We start from the raw sequence: 22513 nt of genomic DNA, 5'->3' as shown, positions 1-22513 counted from the left end.
AATGTTAAATAAAACTACGTAAAACCTACCTTACAAAGTCGAAGATGAATTTTTTAAGACAGTGTTTTTTAAATATATCATATATACTGAAAAATGCACAGACCACAAAAGTACAGTTCAACACACTTTCATAATATGCCCATACTTGCGTAACTATGATCAAATTTCTCAGCACAGAGGATCTCATATGGCGTGCTCAGTTTCTTTCCTTCCATCACCAAGAATTAAATCTCTATCCTGACTTCTATCACAATCAATTGGATGTTCCCATTGTTACAATTCATATAATTGAATCACAGAGTAATTTATGTTCTTGCATATGATTTCTGTAGTTCAATATCTATGAGATTCCTCTTTCTTCTTGAAGGTAGCATTTATTCATGAATTCCTATCCTTCATTTACATTCCATTATATGAATATACCATAATTTACTTGTCCATTCTACTATTGATAAGCATTTGGATTATTTCCAAATTGGGACAAATGCAAATAGTGCTGCTATAAATATTCTCCATATTTTTTGATGCATATAGAAGAATAACTACCTAGAACTGGTATGCCTGAATAAAAGGCTTGCAACATGACCAGCTTTTGTAGACATAATCATTCCTTTCTCCAAAGCGGTTCTACCAAATAATATTTCCAATCATTCTACATGATGCCCCAGACTGGGAGTGATAGGGTTTTGTTTTTGTTTTTGTTTTTTTAATTTTAGCCATTCAGGTGGATGTGTAGTGGTATAACTATGGGTTTAATTTGCATACTACTAACAATTAATTAAACAGATTGTCATGTTTATTGGCTGCTTAGATATTCTCTTTTGTTTTGTTATTTTTGTTCATTTGTCTTTTCTCATCCATTTGCATTTCTACATATATTCTAAAATCATTTTGTCAATTTCAAATTGTAAAGACCTGCTGAAAATTTGAATGGAAAGGTACTGATTTTGTAAATAAAACAGAGGAGACTAGTTTTTCTTGAGTTCCTCTCAAAACATTTTTTTTCAGCTTAGAGGAACTGCACAGCTTGTGTTAGACTTATGCCTCATTATTTCATTTTCTTTAGATGCTATGGAGTTAAATATTTTGGTTTTATTTTCTAATTATTTGTTGAGAGTATACAGAAAAATACCCATTGAATTTTGGATACTGACTTTATTTTAAAACTTTGATTAAAATAACTATTGATTTTTTTAATAGAACCTGTAGATTCTTTGGGATTTTCTGTATATAATATCATATTCATCAGTTTTATTTATTCCTTTATAATGTCTATACCTTTTGTCTTTTAACTTATTGCAATGGCTTATAACTCAAAGATAGTATTGGATATACTTAGTCTTAGCAGGCATCCTTCTAATTTTCCCAGTCTTAGGATAAAATTTTTTAATATATAAGTATTAAGAAAAATGGCTGCTCTAAGAGTTTATAAGTAAAATATGTCAAATTAAGATAGTTCCATTCTATTCAAAATTTCTATATTTTGAAACAGTATTAAATGTGGGCTGAATCTATCAGCTGTTTCTCCTGCATTTATTAAGATGACCATCTGAGTTCTCTTTATTCTTCAATTAGGTAACATGTAATGACTGATTTCAATACTAAACCAACCATGCATTACTACAATAGGTCCCACTTGGTCAAAATATATTATCCTCTTTATATATTGCTGGAATTTATTTGAAATATTTGGTTTAGGCTATTTGTGTGCATGCATGCATGTTCAGATATAGAAGATTAACTTGTCATTTTCCTTTCTGTAATATTCTTGTTATGATTTGGTATAAAAATTATGCTGACCTCTAGTCAGTATTAGTGTTTCTTTTCTTAGTCTTCAGAAAAATGCTTATAAAAATGGTATTTTTTGACCTTAACTATTTAGAAAACTTCACTAATAAAATTATATGAACTCTACTTTTGTGAGGAAAGGATTTTTTGCAGTTTCAATTTCTTTAATAGATATAAAATTTTGAATTTCAACTTGTGTCACTTTGGGGGGCAATATATATATATATATCTACATGTATAGTCATAAAAATATGCATAATAAAATATCACCTTTAATATGGATTGTATTTTTATTATCTTTTTAATATTTATAGCATCTGTTAAGTCATTGCTTTTTTATCTATTATAACAGATATGACTAATAAATTACACATATTTTTTAAGTTATATCAGTCTTATCAAAATATTGTCAATTTATCAAACATTTTAATAAACCAATTTTCACTTTTGTTTATCTTTTTATTCATGTTAGTTTTCTGTTTCATTGATTTTTGTCCCTAGCTTTATACTTTATTTTCTTCTACTTTCTTTAGGATTAGTTTCCTGTTATGTTTCTGGATTTTTAAGAGAGATGTTTATACCACTAAACTCAGAATTTTAAAATTTTGAATATATGCCTTTAGAGTTATAACTTTTTCCTCTGAAATAGAAAGGAAGAAATATAGACAAAATTAAAATTAATAAAGTTTCAGGGAGTGTAGAGTTTTCCATTTTTACTTGAGGGTTGTGCATGTCAAGGACAAGAGTAAGAATCATTTTCAGAAATCCTGGTTAAAATGACATCATAAGACTCAAATATTTGATTAAGTAATTGTACTTAATCCTAGTGTGATCTAATTGGCCCTAGAAAATATATCATCAACTACTTTAGTAAGGTTACTTTTAGCAGTATTCAGAATGCATTGGGGCAGAGGGGTAACTAATTGCAATTTCCCATGCAGGATGTACCTTTGTTCATATTATTACAAAAGCCTCTCATAGGCATAATATCATTAATAGGTCATAGTTGAGGAAGATAATAAAATTTAAACTGTGAAGCAATTAATTAGATTTAAAAACAAAGTAAAAGGCGGAATCAACAATGTCGCTAAAGTTTTAACCTGAGTAAAGATGATGTAATGGGGTAGCTATACTGTCAGGGGAAAGAAGAACTTTTAAAGATGTCTTGAATGAGACTAAGAATAGTGGAAATAAAGAAATGAAAGGATTAAGGATTAAAAATGCTTCTGCTTCCCTCTCAATCTGGTTTGGGATAGATTTCCTAAATGTTAATTAATAGCAGAGATAATTCTTACTCAAGCAATTGCTCTAAAAGGAACCAGATACCAAAGATAAGAAATTAAGCTCTATAAAGATGTCAGATTGCAATACAAGTACAAAAACAGTTGTTAATTCTATAGCTATATAGATGAAGATAAGATATGACAGAGAGATGAAGTGAAGATTTAGATTGGAAATATTTATCAAGGAATCAAGAAGTTAGCAGCAAGCAAAGGGAATTTGCTGAAGAACAGTTTGGTAAGTGGTGGGCTTCTGCCAGGTCTCTTTAAAACCTAATCTCTCAATTTGAAGAAAGTCAAATCTCTTCTTTCATTATCTTTGTTTTGGAATTATGAATATTTCTCTATTTAAAGTTAGTACTTTTTCAAGGATTATGGATTAGTAATTCTGAAGCTACTTTGGATGTATGCTAGAAATGACTAAACAAGTAAATAAATTAGAGAAAAAAAACATGTTTCTGTCAGAGAAAAAAGTTACAAATAGGATAGGTAGAGGGTTGAAATAACTTAGTGGATTTAAATTGAAATTAGACATATCAATATGATTTTCTATGGTTTTAAAGCTATATGCATTCAGTAAACACAGAAATATAGTTATTTGTGTGTTCACAGATGAATACAAATATATATATATATATATTTCCTAGTTGTCTGATGACAGGACCTAGAAGTTAAGATATCTTATAGCAATAGACACACAAAGTGCCTAGACATTGATACCTCGATTTTATATGCATATATACACATACATACAATTATTTGTATATATGTATATATACAAACACATAATCATTTATACATAAACATTATCATTTATATATGTAAATCAAACATATAGGCTTGTGTGTGTATATATATATATACATATATATACATATCCAACATAAGGTAAATATAGCTTCAATTATTTCTCTTAAAATCTTTATGGTCAACTATACATATTATTCTATCTATATCCATAATAGGTATGTGTTACATTCCTGTTTTATCATCATACACAATAAAGTTTTCTTTCCTCCTGCCTCTTAAATTCATGTGGGGCAGACAGACATTAAGTAATACAAATAAAATATATTTTTAGTGCGTGGTAATTATTGAGAACAAAATGGAAATGTATTATGAGACAGTAACCTGACTGGATTGATAGAGAGAAAGACTGGTCTCTTCAATAAAATTATTAGGAATGGCAAACCTCTCCTGCTTGGATACCTAAGGGAGGAGTATAAGTCAGTTACTCTTTAGCTAGAGAAATGGATTTCAGTCCTTTGTGAAGAAAAGCCTCAAAAAAGATTTTAAAATACGGTACCAGATAAGTAAAGAAACCACTGTACCTGGAGACAGGAGAAATAACAACCAATACCACAGAAATAGAAACAATTAAAAGAGAATATTATAAAAAACTATATGCTAAAAAATTAGACAATCTGGAAGAAGTAGATAAATCCTTAAAAACATGTAAACTACTAAAACTGAAATAGGAAGAAAAAGAAAACTTAAAAGACTGATAACCATCAAAGAAATTGAATCAGTAATCAAAAAACTTCTAACAAAAGTCCAGGACCAGATGGCTTCACAGGTAAATTCTATCAAATGCTTAAAGAAGAGTTAATACCTATGCTTCTCAAACTCTTCCAAAAAATAGAAAAAGAAGGAAAATGTCCAAATTCATTCCATGAGGCCAGCATTATCCTGACACCAAAACCAGATACAGATGTCACTAAAAAAGAGATCTACAAGTCAATATCCCTGATGAATATGGATACAAAAACTCTCAAGAAAATACTAGCAAACTTAATCCAATAATACATTTAAAAAAGCATTTAACATGATCAAGTGGGATTTATTCCTAGGTTGCAAGGAATAAATAAAGTTCAATATTCAAGAATCAATCAACATGATACCACATTAACAAAAGAAAGGATAAGAACCATATGACTTTCTCAATAAATGAAGAAAAATCATTTGACTAAGTATATCATCCATTGATGATAAAAATCCTCAACAAAATACGATTAGAGGGAACATACCTCAACATAATAAAGGCCATATGTGAAAAATCAACAGCTATTATAATCTCCTATGGGGAATAACTGTGAGGTTTTCCTCTATGATCAGGAACATGACAGAGATGTCTACTTTCACCAATTTTACTCAAAATAGTATTGGAAGTCCTAGTCACAGCAATCAGACAACAAAAAGAAATAAAAGGCATCCAACTCAGCAAGGAAGAAATCAAACTTTCACTATTTGCAGAAGACATGATAGTATATATAGAAAATCTGAAAGACTCCACCAAAAAACTTCTAGAACTGATACACGAATTCAGCAAAGTCACAGGATACAAACTCAACATACAGAAATCTGTTGCATTACTATACAGCAACAATGAAGCAGAAGAAAGAGAAATTAGGGAATCAATCCATCTACAGTTGCACCAAAAATAATAAGATAGTAGGAATAAACTAAACCAAAATGTGAAAGACCTATATTTTGAAAATCATAAAACACTGGTGAAAGAAATTGAAGATGCCATAAAGAAATGGAAAGAAATTCAATGCTCATGGATGTGTGTGTATGAATGTGCATGTATGTGTGTGTGTGTATATATATATATACATACATACGTATGTATTTATATAAAATAAAGAACTTCTAAAACTCAACAATCCAAAAATGAATAATTCAATTAAAAAATGATCAGAGAACATTAATAGATATTTTTCTAAAGAAGATTTATAGATGGCCAACAAATACATGAAAAGATGCTCAATGTTACTTATCGTCAGAGAAATATAATTCAAAACTACAATGAGGTATCAACTCATACCTGTCAGAATGGTTAAAATCAACAACATAAGAAACAGGTATTGGTGAGGATGTGAAGAAAGGGGAACCCTCTTGCACGAATGTAAACTGGTGTCAACATTCTGGAAAACAGTATGGAGTTTCCTTAGAAAATTAAAAATAGAACTACCCTATGATCCAGCAATTGCATTGCTAGGTATTTACCCAAAGAATGCAAAAATACTAATTTAAAGGGATAGATGTACTCCAAGGCTTAAAGAAGCATTATCTACAATAGTCAAATTATGAAAACAGCCAGGTGTCCATTAACTTATGGATAAAGAAGAGGTGGTATATATATATATATATATATACACAATGGAATATTACTTAGCTATAAAAAGAAAAAAATTTTGTCATTTGCAACAACATAGATGGAGCTAGAGTGAATTATGCTGAGCAAAATAAGTCAGTCAAAGAAGACAAATACCATATGTAGAATTTAAGAAATAAAGCAAATGAGCAAAGGGGGAAAAAGAGAGAGAGAGAGAGAGAGAGAGAGAGAGAGAGAGAGAGAGAGAGAGATGGAGGGGCAAACAGAGAAACAAACTCTTAACTAGAAAATAAACTGATGGTTACCAAAGAGGAGGTAGGTGGGGGATGGAGATAGGTGATGGAGATTAAGAAGGGCACTTATGATAAGCACCCAGAATTGTATAGAAATGTTGAATCACTGTAGTGTACACCTGAAACTAGTATGACACTTTATACTAGTTAACTTTAATTTAAATAAAAAACTTTTAAAACCCTACTGTGCCTGGATCTCAGGGGATGGAGTGAGCAGTGAATTATGAAATTTAGAAATAGGCAGGAAAATTTTTGTGAACATCCAAAATCTGGTCTTGACTTTAAAATTTCTAGCAGAAAGCCTCAAAATAATCAGCCATTAAATATTTGCAACTTATCAAATGCAGCAGAGGGTGAAAATTTGACTCCCATCTTTCCAAAGCTAGAATCACCCTTTCTTACATGCAGGAATATTTTACTTTGGGGAATTACATTTCAAGTAGCAAAACTGAGCAGAAGTGTGTAATTTTATTTTTTTCAATTTGGATTATTTGGAAATTAATCCCCCATTCCCTCCCCAAACTGAGCCTGGAGCTATTTCTTTCCACATAAGTTTTTTAAAAACACAATTACATCTAGGAAAGTGGAAATACCTAAGGAATATAAATATCCTCTGGCTATAGAAAATGGATACTACTGACGGCCAACAACGTAATTTATTGATGATGTGTTAGACACTGAATTTTCTGTAAGAGAATAGAAATTAATTAAATGAATATTAGAAAAAGTCTCTTAATTGTATCCTACTTTTATAAGGGCTATCTGTATGACCTTAACTCTGTAAAGGAGTATTCCAGGTCATTGCTTCTTAGTAACATCTTCATTGAGCATGGTTCTCTAAGAATAACAAATATTAGTTAACAAATGAATATATTTGGTAACTTTATTGCCATTTGTATCTTTCTCATGAACTGATTTTGGAAAGGCTATGATAAATGGTTATCTGTTTCTATTCCTCATTAGGTTATCTTTGAATTTACCATCTCTTGGTCTCAAGGATGATTGCAGAAATAGGACCATTAAACGGTAGCTTCTCATTACACCTGGAAGCAGTAGGAGTATAGTATTTATAATCTCATTATCTCAATGGATAGTTGTAGCTGTGCATATGCTCTCATTATCTCTATTGGGGATTGTAATGATATATATAGTCTCATTTTCTGTGCTGTGGAATTGGGAGAGTTACATTTAAAATTGAGTGTTCTGCACTGTAAGTAATATGAGGTGGGTGGATAACTGGTTGAAAGTACATCTAGTCTTTTTATCATTATTATTACGGTTTCCATTTTTCACTTACATTTGATATTTACTCCTCAGATTCTTACAATTAGAAAGTTCTGGTAATAGTAGACAAATAATGAAATGAATAAAAAATACTGAAGAAAATATAAGTTAAGAAAAAGACAAACAATCAACATTATGGATAATACCCTCTTCTTTCCTTGACCCCTCAACCATGAGGTTGTCATTTAAGTAAAATACAAATGAGAGATAACATGGTAACAAGTTCACATAACAAAGAAATATTTTAGTTTTGAACTTTCCTGTTCTCATTTCGATCCCATAGTGATCACCTTTGTTACATAAGGCATTATGGAAAATACCCTTTGCTCAAAATAATTCAAAATACAAGTTTGGTTTTAAGCAGTTTCTTAAACATGATGTTACACAATATCATAAGTCTCAGGGTGGTAACTAAAGCTCAAGGAACAAAATTAAAAAACACAGTTCACATAGTTTATAAATTATGTTGCCAAATAAACTCCTTCAAAATAAAGCCAAAGATAAGGATAAGATTTTAGTCTCAAAGGCTAAATGGTGATATATATTTCCAAGTAGCCTGCTAATGTGTTTTACAACAAATCTCATAAACTCATTTTTTTCCCATTTCCCACTTCTTTACTGAGGGAGTTAATACATATTTAAATTCAAGGGTTTAAGTAAAGAAGTACATAGACAAATATAAACAATTCCAGTATTACTAGTAGGTCTCAAAACACCAGCTTGGTGATAAGTAAATCACCTCTCTTTTTAATATTTTGTATTAAATCCTGGGCTCTCACCTGCTCATATTCATAGGACATCCAATTTATCTCTCTTGGAACCCCCATCCCATTTTTGTCCTATAAATACAAAGGAGCTAATCCTCTTTCCAAATTCATGGCAAATAGAGAACTAGAGAGTGAGACATTTTTGGCTGCTATTCTCTCATGCAAGTTTTAATGTGGAAAATATCTTTTGATCAATTTAGTTCATCTTCCCACACTTCTGAGTTATTTGGTCTTGTTGGCCGAATTCTCTATGCAGGTTACAGAGTTCCTATCTAGGTTTCAGCCCACAATGGTTATGTGATTGGTCCATAAATTAGGAGATTTTTAGTTTATTTTCAAATGGAAATACCACTCAGTTTGCACTCAGAGATAAGTAGTACCAGACTCAACCCTACTGCTTTCATCCACTGATAATATTTACACACATCTACTTTGGCATAAAGTTGGGGCCAGATTCAATTCTACGCCCAAGATAAGTTTCTATTTTGAGGCCCTTCATTTCTGATCACCTCATCCTTTAGAGAGTTTCTAATAATACTGAACTCCAATAAGGGATTCCTATTCTCTGACACTTTCCTCTCAGTGGGCACTGAGGCAAATATCTCTAAGCCTTTTTCAGGAGACCAAGTAGTGTTAAGAGTGGTAACATTTATTTTATTACAAAAGATTTTCTCTTACCTCTCTCCTAGTCCAATGACTGCTTTCAGATAATATTAAAGCTTATTCATGTTAACTGCTGCATAATATATATCTCAACACATGAAGAAAACAGAGGGTTTGTTTTGTTTTTAAATCCTTTCATCATGCTGAAATATGAGTTTTTGCTTATTTAAAAAATTTTCTTTGTATTGCCTTGAGAAACTGTTTTGGTGTATATTTTGTACATATCTATAGGCTTGAAAGTTTCTCTAAGATAAACATGTTTTTGTGAACTCAAAGGTGCATCTAAGATCACAATTTCTGGGCTTAGTGTGTACACACGTTATTAGATATCTTGCTAAACCTTCCTCAAATTTGTTGTGCCTGTTTACCCTCCCACCATTTAAGAGATTATATATTTCCTTATATTCTCACCAACACTTGGTGATGTTGCTGCTTTGATAGGTGTGACTGAGACTATATATCATTGTTGAATTTGCATTCTGGTTACCAGCACTAAAGTGGAATTTTCTCATGACTATTAGCCTTTTGAATTTATTTCTCTGTAAATAATTTTATGTTCCTTGCTCTTTTTTATTGGTTCTTTTTTACTTATTTGTAAGAGCTTTCTTGTATTCTGTATATTAATCCTTTGCATACTTTGAAGTTATCTTATTCCTTGCATAGATTTTGATGAGAAATCTGCTGTCAATCTTGTGTTCTTTTTGCTCTGTTTAAAGTGTTCTTTTTATCACTGCATCTCAGCTATTTGTTACTTTCTGGCACTTCACAAATAATGGTCAACCTGTAGGTCTTTTGTAGCTATCCATCAATTAAGGACATTCACTTGTTTCCATCATTTACTGTTTGTCACAACTAGGTAGTTTTTGTCATAATTCACAGTTTTTCTGCATATATTGGAAAGATCAAATGAAGCTTCTGCTTTATTTTGTTACTTTTTTTTTTTTTTTTGAGATTTTATTTACTTACTCATGAGAGACACAGAGAGAGGGGCAGGAACACAAGGCAGAGGGAGAAGCAGGCCCCCTGTGGAGAGCACAAACAGGACTCAACCCCAGACTTCGGAATCACACATTAGGCTGAAGGCAGATGCTCAATTACTGAGCCATCCAGGCATCCCAATAACACTATCTTATATTAAAACACATTAGCATTCCTGGGATATAGTAAAGTAGGGTAACCAAAGTGTGTATATTATATTACATATTACTGAATTCAGTTTTATAATATGTCTTTTATGATTTTTGTATTTATTTAAAGATTTTATTTATTTATTCATGAGAGACAGAGAGAGGAGAGAGAGAGAAAGAGAGAGGGAGAGACATAGGCAGAGGAAGAAGCAGGCTCCCTCTGGGGATCCTGATGTGGAACTTGATCCCAGGATCTGGGATTCTGCCTTGAGCCAAAGACAGATGCTCAACCACTGAGCCACCCAGGCATCCCTGATTTTTCTATTTATATTTACAAGTGAGACTTTTACCATTTTTCTCTACTTTGTCTTAATTTCTCCATATGATAATGTGAAGCACATCAAATATTATGAGTCAATTCTCCTTTTCTTTTCTCTAATATTGTGTAGTATTAGATTACTTTTATAGAACAAAAAAAAATATTTGTAGCTGATATAATGTTAGTATAGATTTCAAGTACTTTAATGACTATAGATAGTATATTTTTTTATTTTTCCTTTAAAAAATCATTATATTTATCCCTCTTAAATTACCTATTTAATCTATTTTTTCCAAATACAATCCAATGAAAATTTTAATAGTATTTTCAATCCCTTTTATAGGTACCTTTTATTTCAATATTTTTTCTTGGTTTGACTCAACAAAAAAATTTACTATTTAGATAGACTCTTCAAAAAACCAACTTCAAAGACTCTAGTAACATATTTGTTTTCCATATCATTAAATATATTCCTATATTTGTTATTCTTTCCTTACATGTTGTTTCTTTTCCTTTAATTAAAACTTACTTAGAGATTATTAAATTGCAATTTTTATTTTTTAATGTATGTAAAGATACGAATTTTAATTTTAAATATCGCTTTATTACATCATACACTACTAAATATGTAATCTTTTCTTTTCTTTTCTTTTAGAAAGAGAGAGAGCATGTGCGGGGGAAGCGCAGAGGGAGAGGGAGAAGCAGACTCACTGCTGAGTGGGGAGCCCAATGTTGGGCTTGATTCTAGGAGTCACAGATCATGACCTGAGCTGAAGTCAGACACTTAACTGACTAAGCCACCTAGGTGCTCCTTCTTTCTTCTTTATCATTAAATATGTTGCTAATTTCTTTTAGTTCCTCCCTCTCTGCAATTTACTGTTTTGGATGTTATAACTTCTATTTCTTTCCTTTATGGATGGCATTAAATATTGAACTTGCATGTTTGACCTAAAAGTAATATAAAGTATCTTAGAAAGTTTTAACTACCATTATTACCTCATGTCTTCTTTGTTGCAATTCTTACTACTTTTATTTTATATTACTTTCACAATTCAAAATGAGTCATTATTTTCATTTTTTCTTGTGTGGTTTTTCGTTTACTAATTTGTTTGTTCATGTTTCCTACTTGCATCTCATTTCTTCCTTTGGAATTTAGTTTTCTTTCTCTGAAAAAAATTGTTTTCAGGGATGAGTTGTGTAAGTCAGTTCCTGCGTTTGCTGATTGTAAAAATGTTCACTTTTATTAACTCCAGAAAATTCTCAGCATCTATGCCAGCATACATTTACTTTCACTAAATCTAATATGTTCTTCTGAGATGATGCTTGGATCCTGCCAAGCTATCTTTCATATCTCTTAATTCCTCCTTTCCACCTCTATATTACTGCAAACTGCCTTCTAGTTCATTATATCAAATTAGCTTCCAGTTAACATACTCTGTTCTCAGCTGTATCCAACCCATTATTTAATTAATCCACTAACGTTTTGTTAACAATAATTTTTTTTTCTTTTTACACACTAATTTTTTAAAAATTTTAATTCTGGCATATTAACATAGTCTTTAGTTTCAAGTATACAACACAGTGATTCAATAATTTTATTAATCCCCCAATAATCACCACAAATGGACCCTTGATCCTCATCACCTATTTCACCCATCTTCCCACCCATCTCCCCTGTAATGCATCAGGTTGTTCTCTATAGTTAAGAGTCTGTTTCTTGGTTTATCTCTTTTTTTTTCCCCTTGTTTATCTGTTTGTTTCTCAAATTCTACATATGAGTAAAATCATATGGTATTTGTCCTTCTCTGACTTATTTCACTTACACTGTTGCTTGATCCATGTCATTGCAAATGGCAAGATTTCATTTTTTTTTACAGCTGAATAATATTCCATTATATATATATGCCACATCTTCTTTATCCATTCATCTATTTAGCAACTATTGGGCTGCTTACACAATAGTATTTTTAAAAATTATTTCTAGAAATTATATTTGGTTCTTTTCAAGATCTTAATTTTTATGTATTTGCTTTCCTCACAGTTTTAATATATAAAACATTTAAGTGAAGATATTTTTAAAGAATAATATTTCTCAATAAGGACATAAAAGTTAATAAAATAATATTAATATTGTGATAATGATGATAATCATAGCATAATAATTGTTTTCTTTACTTGATTCTTGTTCCTCTACAGACTTTTTAAAAAAGATCAATCAAAATTATATATATATACATACACACACACATATATATAAAGGTTTATTTGTTTATTTTAGAGATAGAGCATGAACACGAGAGACAAAAGGAGAGGGAGAGAGATAGAGAATCTCAAGCAGACTTCATGCTCAGCACAGAGCCCAGTGTGGGGCTCCATCTCAAGACCCTGAGATCACAACCTGAGCTGAAACCAAGAGGCAGATGTTAAACCTACTGCACTAACCAGACACCCCCAAAATAATATTTTTAAAATAGGTATTAGGTCATGATATATCTCAAGTTGTGGCTACTCATCTCCATCACATTTAATAAAATTCAAGTCCTTCCTATGACCTACAAAGCTCTACCTAATCTGGTCTCTACCTGTCTCTCTGATTTCAATTCCTACCACTCTCTCCCTTTTCCCAGCTATATTCAGTTGTGTTTCTTACTGTTCTTCAAATGTACCAAGTACAATCCCTTCCTTAAGAATTTGTACTCCTAGACCCTCTCCTGGAATGTTTTCCCAGATATCCTCAGTACATTCAAATCTTTGCTAAAATGTTAATTTCAATCAAGAAGTAAGGTAAAACCAATCGCTTTAGATTAAGTAGCATGCACTTGTCATTCTATCACCTTATCATACTCATTTTCATAACAATTATACATCACCACCAATCATGTATTAAATGCCTACTATGCATCAGATGATGTTCTAATGGATAAGCAAATCAGACAAAAATCCCTGTTCTCATAAAACTTATATTTTAATAACAGATGATATCTGTTTATTTTTATAGCCTATCTTCTGCCATAACCACCTCCACCTTAGAAAGGAAAATCCATGCGAGCAATGGTATATATAGTTTTGTCACTGCTGTATCCCTTATACCTAGAATAGTGCCTGGCAAATAGCACCTGTTCAACAAACTTTATTAATAAATACAAAGTAAATATAATAAATAATAAGCAATACCTATGTAATACCTTCAACATAAAAGCAGTTATAAGCATTCTTTCAAGTATCATAAATCCATGTGATATAAATCACCTCATATTGCAAATGAGCACAAAGAGATTTAAAGAACTTACCTGACTTATACAGTGTCATATGACTTGTATGTTAAAAAGAAAGGAACTGATCCATTGACTTCTGATGAAAACTTTGGTGTTTTCACAATAACATATTACTTCCCAATCTTACCACCAAGTACTGATCATCTGATTTGATGGATGAAATATATACCAGTATGGATTTTATAACAACATGACTAGAACAGATATACATCTAAAGTAACAGAGCCTCCTCCCATTGTAGTGGCTGAAAATTCTAGATGTTCCTCAAACAATCCTAAAATTTGTGTGGAGCCACAGAAGACCTTGAATAGACAAAGCTGCCTTAAAAAAGAAAAACAGAGCTGGAAGCATCACTATTCAAGACTTCAAGTTATACTATACAACGCTGTAGTAATCAAAACAGTATGATACTGGGACAAAAATAGACAGATTAATGGATCAGAATGGAAAATCCAGAAATAAGCCCAAATTATATGATCAGTTATTCTTTGACAAATCAGGAAAAATACCCAATGGTTAAAAGACAGTCTCCTCAACAAATGGTGTTGGGAAAACTGGATAACAATATGAAAAAGGATGAAACTGGACCACTTTCTTAAAACATACACAAAAATAAATTCAAATGAACTAAGGACCTAAAGGTGAGACTTGAAATCATAAAAATCCCAGAGAGAACAGAGGCAGTAACTTCTTTGACTTTGGCTGTACAAACTTCTTTCTAGATAAGTCTCCTGAGGCAAGGGAAACAAAAGCAAAAATAAATTATTGGGACTTCATCAAAACAAAAATCTTATGCACAGGAAACAATCAACATTACTAAAAGGCAATCTATAGAATGAGAGATGATATTTGCAAATGATATGTCTGATAAAGGGTTAGTATCCAAAATATATAAGGAACTTATAAAACTTAATACCTTTAGAATAATCCAATTTAAAAATGGCCAGAGTACATGAATAGACATTTTTTTCTAATAAAGACATGCATATGGCCAAAAGATACATGAAAAGATTCCTAACATTACTTAACATTAGGGAAATGCAAATCAAAACTAAAATAGACATCACCTCACCAGTCAGAATGGCTAAAATCAACAACACAAGAAATAATAGGTATTGGTGAAAATGTGGAGAAATAGGAACTCCCATGTACTGTTGGTGGGAATGTAAACTGGTGCAGCCGCTGTGGAAAACAATATGGAGGTTCCTCAAAACGTTAAAAATAGAACTACTCTATGATCCAGCAATTGCACTACTAGGTATTTACCCAAAGGATACAAAAATACAGATTTGAAGGGATGCATGCACCCCGATGTTACAGCAGCATTATCTACAATAGCCAAACTATGGAAAAAGCCCAATTGTTTACTGACTAATGAATGGATAAAGAAGAGGTGGTATTAAAAAAAAGTGGGCATGGGATCCCTGGGTGGTGCAGCGGTTTGGCGCCTGCCTTTGGCCCAGGGCGCGATCCTGGAGACCCGGGATCGAATCCCACATCGGGCTCCTGGTGCATGGAGCCTGCTTCTCCCTCTGCCTGTGTCTCTGCCTCTGTCTCTCTCTCTCTGTGATTATCATGAATAAATAAAAAATTTTAAAAAAAGTGGGCATATAAATATATACAATGTAATATTACTCAACATAAAAGAGAATGAAATCTTGACATTGCAGTGACATGAGTCTAGATATAGAACTAGAGAGTATTATGCTAAACAAAATAAGTCAGTCAAAGAAAGACAAATACCATATTTCACTCATACAGAATTTAAGAAACAAAGCAAACAAGTAAAAAGAAGAGAGAGAGAGAGAGAGAGAGAGAAACCAAGAAACAGACTCTTAACTATAGAGATCAACCTGATGGTTACTAGAGAGGAAGTTGGTGGGGGTCAGGGGGAGGAAATGAGTTAAACAGGTGATGGGGATTAAGGAGTACATTTGATGTGATGAGTACCAGGTGATTTATGGAGCCAATATTATACTGTATATTAACTAACTAGAATTTAAATACAAACTTAAAAAAAAAAAAAGAAAGTTGTAGGTGCTCTTTTCTCACTGAATTTACAACTTGGAGCAGACAATATGACATAAGAGGAAGTCTATTTGAGGACTATTGCTAAAAATAAACGTTTTTTATATTTTAATTTTTAAAATATTTTATTTATTTATTCATGAGAGACAGAGAGAGAGAGAGGCAGAGACATAGGCAGAGGGAGAAGCAGGCTCCCTGCAAGGAGCTCGATGTGGGACTCGATCCCAGACCCCAGGATCACGCTCTGAACTGCAGGCAAATGCTCAACCACTGAGCCACCCAGGCATCCCTAGACTTTGTAGATAAGTTTCTAGGATCACAGAAAAATTGAATGACAGGTACAAAGAATTCTCCTATACCCCTTATTCCTCCTAGTTCCTCACAGTTTCTCCTAGCTTCTCACCAGAGTGGGACTTTTGTTATAATCAATGAACTGCACTGGCCCATAATTATAATGCAGAATCCATAGTTTATGTTAGGCTGACTCTTGTGTTGTATATACCATGGTTCGGACAAATGTATAATGACAGTATCCGGGCAGCCCAGGTGGCTCAGCAGTTTAGCGCCTGCCTTTGGCCCAGGGCATGATCCTGGGGTCCCAGGATCGAGTCCCACATTGGGCTCCTTGCATGGAGCATGCTTCTCCCTCTGCCTGTGTCTCTGCACGCCCCCTCAGGAATGAATGAATGAATGAATGAATAAATAAATAATCTTTTTTATGACAGTATCTACCATTATGATACCATACACATTTCATTGCCCTAAAAATTCTATTTATCCTTCCTTCCCTGCCTCAATCCCTGGCAACCACAAATCCTTTTATTGTTTCTGTAATTTTTTCTTTTGTAGAATGCCATATAGTTGGAATCATACAGCATATAGCCTTTTCAGACTAGCTTCTGCACATAGTAATAAGCATTTAAGGCTTCTGCATTCCTTTTCATGGCTTGGTAACTCATTTCTTTTTAATGCTGAATAATATTCCATTGTCTGGGTACACCAGTTTATTTATTTAATCACCTACTAAAGGACATCTCACTTGGTTGCTTCCATGTTTCAGCAAATATGAATAAAGCCACTATAAGCATCACTGTGTAGTTTTGTTTTTGTTTTTTTTTTTTCATGGATGTAAGTTTTCAAAGTCTTTGGTTCAGGTTGTGATCCAGGGTCTTGGGATTGAGTCCCACATCAGGCTCCCTGCAGGGAGCCTGCTTCTTCCTCTGCCCATGTTTCTGCCTCTTTCTCTCTGTGTCTCTCATGAATAAATAAATAAAATCTTAAAAATGTTATGATTATCTGTATCAGCCTGTCAGTCTCTCCAGTTTGGAAAGCAGCAATTTGTCCTGTGACCTCATTTCCCTTATGGATCTAAGAAAAGTTGTTTATATTTCATTATGTTCAGCTTTTTATTGTTGATAAGATGGACTGGTGATTTCCAAACATCCAGAAACTGGAAGTCTGATTGAGGTTTTTCAGAAATATATATCTCTGAATAAGAAGAGAATGTAATATAAGAAAACTTGTCTTTGTCACCTTGCTCATCAACATCTTCTTCTTGTTTTATGGAAGACTTTGCATACTTTGTATACTAAGCATAGCAGATCAGAACAATGAAAGGATTTGGACCCCAAATTACAATCTTTATCTTTGTGCTATATAGTATTGTCCATTTCTGGAATTCTTGTTATGTAAGCTTAAAAATAAGCCTCTGTTGTCTAAATCACTCTGGTCAGTTATTCTGTTGCTTTGCAATTAGTATAACTGACAGATTTAAAAAAGAAGAACCAGTGTTAAAATAGCCAATTTAGGTATTACAGCCTCTTTCATTTCAAATTGTTAAAGCATTCATCTTTCTATGTTCTTCTTCCTCTCTTTTACCCAATCTAAGATGATATGTGGGGCAAAAGGAAATATTAACTATGCTCTTGATGTCTCTGAAAAGGATAGAGTCCTAGCCCGCCACTGTCTTCTGGCTCTTCTTAGGTCCCTGTTACTAACTAGTTGGCAAACATCAGTTTCTGCTGAATATAACTTCTCCTTCTGACCCAGAAGAACTAGCATTCACTCTATACTGACTCACTATTCACTTTTTTTTGCTGTTTAAGAATAGTTTGCTCTCTACAAGATCAGCTCCACAGGTCCCGTAATTTGACTTTGCCCCACTTCAACTACTGCTGGTGCATCATATCCCCTGAAATTTGTCTGTGACTTTAAAAAAAAAAAAAAGAATTTATTTATTTATTCATGAGACAGAGAGAGAGAGAAAGAAAGAGAGAGAGAGAGGGGCAGAGACACAGGCAGAGGGAGAAGCAGGCTCCATGCAGGGAGCCCGATGCAGGATTCAATCCCGGAACCTGGGATCACGCCCTGAGCTGAAAGCAAACGCTCAACTGCTGAGACACCCAGGCATCCCTTGTCTGTGACTTTATTCAAACTCTACCAACTGATTCCTCTGTGCTGTTGATTACAGAATCATATCGTTGCTACACTACACATGAGGGAACTACATCAGAATTTTTGTGTCTGGCTAGAGCAACAAAGTTCAGGGGTAACTCAAAGAAGCTAAAAGAAGGCATTCATGGTAGCTAAACACTCTACAGCACAGGTAATAGTCAGGTGTATTTATCCCATCTTGTCATACATAGTTGAGTCAGATTTCAAAGTCCAAAACAGACAGTTGGGAAATAAAAAGCCCCATATTTGACCTTTCCCACTAATTCTTTTAAATACTCTCTCCTTCAGTAACTTCAGTCCTGATAAGGGAGAGGAAGGAACATTTATTTCAACACCTGCAATGTTCCCCCCATGCTGTTCTTAAAATTTATCAGGGACCAAAAGAGTAGATATTCTACTTAATCTTTTTTTTCCCCAGACTTCCTTAACAGTTTATCTTCCATACTCCTACCCCTTCTCCAGTGTTATGATGATAGACTAACACCAAGGAGCATGATTTATGGGGAGAAAAGTGAAAAGGCTTAGCAGCTTAACATTGCCAGACATTGTTCCTTTCACCCAAGCAACTTAAATTGATAAAGGCTAAGTTGGTTAGGGAGAGGATTTATTGGAAAAGTAGTGGGTAGTTCAAAAATCTAAAGGGAATGCTTTATAACTGGTCAGAAGGAAACCAAGGGTAATTCAGTAGGTAATGAGAACCAATATGAATCTCTCCAAGGTACCAAGAATTAGTGTAAATGAATAAGTTCCAATTTTGCTCAGTCTTTTTACAGTGTTTGCTCAAAGTTCAAATTCGCAGGGAAGAAAGTCAGTTTGGCCCAGCTTGAGTTTCATTCCCTTAGCTGAGACAAGGTTTGGACAAACTCTCTCACTAGATCAAATGGAGGGATAATTTCTCACACACAAAGTCAGAGTGCTGTTTTCAGAAAGTGAAACAGATGCTGGGCAGCAAAACAACAGATGTCTTTTATACGAGAAGAGATTTGGACAAGGGAGATTTCTTAATCTCTTTCTTCCTTTGAAAAATTTCCATACTTAATAATCCTTAACATAATGTTGTTGTCATTACCTCTAGGGCAGAAGTTACAATTCCACCTCAGTGAGCAAATAGAAATAAGGATTGTTTTACCATTAAAACACTTTATTTTCTTAATCATTTTAGTGTATGCTAAGGGGACTCAGAAACATTAGGGTCCAATGAAATAGCACAATTAGCAAACACACACTGGATGTAGATTTAGCTTTGGGAGCCGCTCACCATTTTTAAAAAATAAACACATATTACTTATTTACCCTATGGGTAAAGAAGAGAGTTTCCAGTCTCAGTTTTGTAACTAATAGAGAATTATAGCAATAGAGTTTAATGAGCCTGGGTCTGTTACTTGACAGTCCTTGGCTCAGTTTACCAATATGTAAAATAATATAGTTTCTCTAAACAATCTTGTAGTAACCAAGGGAAAGCAAATAAGATAGTAAAAATAAAGTGGTTTAGAGTACAACTATGGGCCTTACCATCAATACTGAAAGGATGCATTAAATTAATGCTAGATATATGAACATTTTCAGCAAAGAAATAATACTCTGCATATAGCTTATGTAAATTACAATTATAAAATGAATTTTTTGCAGACAATTTTCAAGTCAGTATTTTATTCGTAACTCTCTCAAGGCTAACTTCAACATATTCAATTGAATCACTAAATACTACCTCTTCCCCAAAGGAGTCAATATTTAGTAAACTTCAACAAAATATTTTTTTCCTTGTTCCTTTTTCTTTTTAAGATTTATTTATTTATTTTAGAGAGAGTGCATGCAACTGTGGGTAGGGATAGAGAGAATCTTCAAGCCAACTCCCCGCTGAGCACAGAGCCTGACTCAGGGGGCTTGATTTCATGACCCAGGAGATCATGACCTGAGCCTAAGCCAAGGAAGATGTTCAACCAACTGAGCCACCCAGGTGCCCTTTTCCTTGTCCTTCTAAAGAAAGATAATCAACTCGTAGAAATACAAAAATATAAAACATGCCAAAAGTATGTATCAGCGTACCAAAATAAAAAAGAATCTTATCCTTCTACAATGCAGTTTTTGCCAAATTTTATAATCAGGAGTAAAATAACCTTTGATATTTCAAAATATTTTGAAATATATTTCAACATATTGCAATATATATCAATATATTGAATATATTTTGGAATATATTTCAATATTTTGAAAATATTGAAAAACTGCCAATTTTTCTAAAAAATATATTTTATATTCTACTTCTTTGTTGTTGTTTAAAGGTTAACTATATCATTTGTTTCTCAAATTTAGCTTCAATTTTCCCATCTGAATTTCTTAAAGAATTCAAAAGGATTTTGTCCTTTCTCACACAAGGGTTTGGCAGAAGAAACTCCTACAATATTATGAACAGAGTCCTTAAATTACATTCCAAGGCAAAACATACCTCTCTAGAGTATGTGATGTTTAAGGACCTCAGAAATTTACGGTTTTAAGAAGATCCACCTTAGCGTATCCATTTTTCAGTCTGTCCCTAATGCCAATATAGAAGACACAGGCAATTTATAATGCAGTAAACAGACACTCAGATTGGTCTTTTTTGCTGAGCAGTTTAAACAAGGCCACTAAAACAATGACACCCTGAAAATAACCTCTTTCATCTTGTGTATAAGCAATCGATATTAAGACACTAGAATGACTATAATACCAAGATAAGTGGTTTGAAATATCTTGCTCTAAAAATAACAGCATGGAAAATCATCTAAAATATGGAAAAAGTCATATAGAAATATGAAACATGAAATATGAAAATATATACATTCCGTTGAGATAAAATGCAAACTAATGCATAAAATAATTGTACTTAAGTCATGAGACAAAAATATCACTTGAACAACTAAATATTAAATAGATCATCTAGTAACTTTGGCCAAAATCAACCTCTTTTTCCATTGATTTATAACCAAAAAAAATTATTTTGGAATATGTTTATTGCTTACATTTGTGTGTATAATATAGAGACCATAAAGCTTTATTTTTCTAAAATAAATATGAGACCTACTTTATTAAAAATTTGATAAAAATCTCACTTCAATTAAGATACAAAATATATTATTGACTATTCAAATACCTTCTAAGAATAGCATTAGTTATATTTGGGTCTGCAATACAACAAACCTAGTAAAAGGAAAGAGGTCAGAGCTTTAAACATAAATATTTCTCAAAATAATAATATTCAGGATATTTTTTTCTACATGAATATAATAACAGTATTTATGATATATTTATGGGTGTGATTTGAAAACGTAGACAAATAAGTAATGCATAGAGTCATGTTCCTAAACAGTACAAAGAAAGCCATATTTTAAATTAGGACTTTATCTGGAATTTGCAAAAACTGGCACAATTTGCAAATATACTTTATTCTCAAAGAATGAAGAAGCTGATATCCAAGTAGCAAGAGTATCATGAGTTTCTATCTTAGAAGAGGTTTGTAAATTTTGGGAAATAGCTGTTTTTATTAAACCAAGTATAACTCTTAGCAATTTCCAATTTATAGGGATCCCTGGGTGGCGCAGCGGTTTGGCGCCTGCCTTTGGCCCAGGGCGCGATCCTGGAGACCCGGGATCGAATCCCACGTCAGGCTCCCGGTGCATGGAGCCTGCTTCTCCCTCTGCTTATGTCTCTGCCTCTCTCTCTCTCTCTCTCTCTCTCTATGACTATCATAAATAAATAAAAATTAAAAAAAAAATTTCCAATTTATAGAATCTAATAATAAAATAGAATCTAGAATAGAATCTAATAATAAAAAAACATACCAGCAACTCTAATCTATTAAATATCTAATCTTGATAAATATTGTATTAGTCACTAGTGACATGAATACATTATCTCATTTAAAAGTTACAACACCAGGGGGTGCCCAGGTGGATTAGCTGGTTAAGCATCTACCTTCAGTTCTGGTCATGGCCCCCTTCACATCAGGCTCCCTGCTTATCAGGGTACCTGCTTCTCCCTCTACCTCTGCTGCTCTCCCTGCTTGTGCTCTCACTCTGTCAAATAAATAAATATAATCTTTAAAAATAATAATAATAAACGTAATTTAATATAGTAATTT

The sequence above is a fragment of the Canis aureus genome, chromosome 9, assembly GCF_053574225.1.
Source record: "Canis aureus isolate CA01 chromosome 9, VMU_Caureus_v.1.0, whole genome shotgun sequence".
Lineage (NCBI taxonomy): Eukaryota > Metazoa > Chordata > Mammalia > Carnivora > Canidae > Canis > Canis aureus.
This window is presented reverse-complemented; position numbering follows the sequence as displayed.